The 2,500-nt window shown below is 35.3% G+C and overlaps 1 protein-coding gene across 10 annotated transcripts in view; it reads right to left on the bottom strand.

Annotated features, from left to right (window-relative positions):
* The window catches only part of unc5cb (unc-5 netrin receptor Cb), a 256,956-nt gene that overhangs the window by 57,244 nt on the left and 197,212 nt on the right, over positions 1–2,500 (bottom strand).

Genomic DNA, 2,500 nt, shown 5'->3' with positions numbered 1-2,500 from the left:
AATAAACCCTTCAGTCTTAATCCACAGCTGCTGATAAACCTCTCAGGCTTTATTCGGCGATAACAACCGTCTGAATGTACATTATCTCTTATATATCTGACTTGAAACAGGTCCTGATACATACACACTCACATAAGCACATGGAAATGTTCCAGCAATATGTTTTCGCACAGTTTGTGTCGTGACTTCATTAATATTGCATACTGTTTATAATGTCTCCCTTCAGACGCACACTTTAACACACTGTAAAACTGCAGCTAATGAGACAGAGGAGAGTCACGGTCTCACAGGCAGACAGAAAGAGGCAAAACAAAGAAAAAGAAGTCTCTAAACACATCTCCAACTTTAATCAGAGACTATAGAATACACAAGATGTGTCACTCCTATATCTTTAAATGGGGAAAAGTGTTACGGTCAATGTGGTGAATGAAGCCCCGCCTTCTAGTGCAGGAGCCAATTAATGATCACTATAGACTGATTATTCACCAGGGGGAGGGGCTGAACCCAGACGTGTGTTTTCACGACAGTTTCTGCAGCTTCATTTTTATGGATCCTCTATGGGTATGGAGCTTAAAATATGCCAAAACCAGAATTTTAACTGTGTTCATTTGATTTAAATACAATTTATTTATTATTTTAATAAACACTACGTATTTTTCATAAAGCTACTAAAAGCAACATCAGCTCAGTTACTTCTACAAGTTTGATGTGAGTGTTTTTTAGTTAATTCTGCGCTGTCTCTTTAAGATGAAATCTCTTCAAAATGCAGCACAATGGCTGTGGTGTCCAGCGGGCCGGTTTTCCCGTCTCCTGCGGGTGTTTTTCAGCTGTCTGGCGTCTCCTGAATGAGTGTTTTCTGTGCGTCTCTGCAGGACCTGCTTCACCCAGAGCTGCAGAATCAAAGCCTCAGTCATGGAGACACTCAGAGGACACTCCAGCCGCAGTGTGTGTCTGTCCCACAGCAGACTTTCACAGAAAACACTCAACACACACTGCAATAGACCGATCTGGTGGATCGGTTCGATTGTGGTTATCATGTCATTGATTCGATTCAGTTCAATATCACCATGCACTGCATCCACAATTCACTCACTATTTGCTCTACCTTAGTTTTATCCCCCTCAACAGTTTTATGCAGCAGACGCCCTTCCAGCTGCATTCACACACGGGGAGAACATGTACTGTAACTCCACACAGAAATGCCAACTGGCCCAGCCAGGACTTGAACCAGCGACCTTCTTACTGCTTACAGCGACCTTCTTCTTAAAAGCACTAACCACTGAGCCATCGTGCCACCTGAAATAGAACTTCTCTGAAAAAAATGTACATTTAGTTTTCATTTAAAATCGAAGTACTAAATATCAAAAAAAGATAATAATAATAAAATATATATTTTTAATAAATTAAAAAACAATAATACAATAAAAAACAATATAATTATGGAACCTAAAACAGATATAAAAAATTGTATATGCAAAAAGCAGCATGTTTTTTTTGTTTAATTGTTTGTTTGTTTGTTTGTTTGTTTGTTTAAACGTACATTTAGGTTTTAATTTGGCTTAAAATTTAAGAAAAAAAAATTAATTAATGTTTTTTTAAATCTCAAATAAAAACAATAAATTAAAATAAATTGTATTTTTATAAAAAAAAACACTTTAAAAATACTATAAATATATATATTTAATAACGTAAAAAACAATAATAAAATAAAAATTACTAAAAAAATTCTGAAACCTAAAAAAGATACAGAAAAAAAACATAAGTAAGAAGCATGTTTCTTTTTTTATTCTTTGATTGTTTAAAATAAAATAAATCCTATCTAGAAATAAATACAGAAATGTGCATTTAGGTTTAAATTTTTGTTTAAAATTAAAGTACTTAAATAATAATAAAATATAAATTATAATGAATGTTTTTTTAAATCTCAATTAAAAAAATAATAAATTAACATGAATTTTATTTTAATCACTAAAAAAAACAATAACAACATTTTTAAAATGCAGAATGGAATGAACCACTAACTATTCCAGCATATTTTTTATGCAGCGGATGCCCTTCCAGCTGCAACCCAGTACTGGGAAACACCCATACACACTCATACACTATAACCAGTGTAGTTGATCAATTCCCTTATAGCATATGTGTTTGGACTGTGGGGGAAACCAGAGCACCCGGAGGAAACCCACACCAACATGGGCAGAACATACAAACTCCACACAGAAATGCCCACTGACCCAGCCGAGGCTCGAACCAGCGATCCTCTTGCTGTGAAGCAACAGTGCACAACCACTGAGCCACCGTGCCGCCCATAAAAAATAGCATTTCTCTAAGAAAATGTTTAATTTTAGTTTCCCGATATCATCAGCTCTAATTTCAATATAATTCTTGCAGGATTACTCCGCTTCAGCACTAAAATCAGCACAAACTCGAGTGCAAAGCAACATTTAGAAACCTCATTATTGAGATGAGCAACACTTCCGTCACATTTCATTCACAGGTG

Source organism: Danio rerio, chromosome 10 (assembly GCF_049306965.1).
Source record: "Danio rerio strain Tuebingen ecotype United States chromosome 10, GRCz12tu, whole genome shotgun sequence".
Lineage (NCBI taxonomy): Eukaryota > Metazoa > Chordata > Actinopteri > Cypriniformes > Danionidae > Danio > Danio rerio.
The sequence above is the reverse complement of the archived record's forward strand: the minus strand, read 5'-3'. Positions and strand labels throughout refer to the sequence as shown.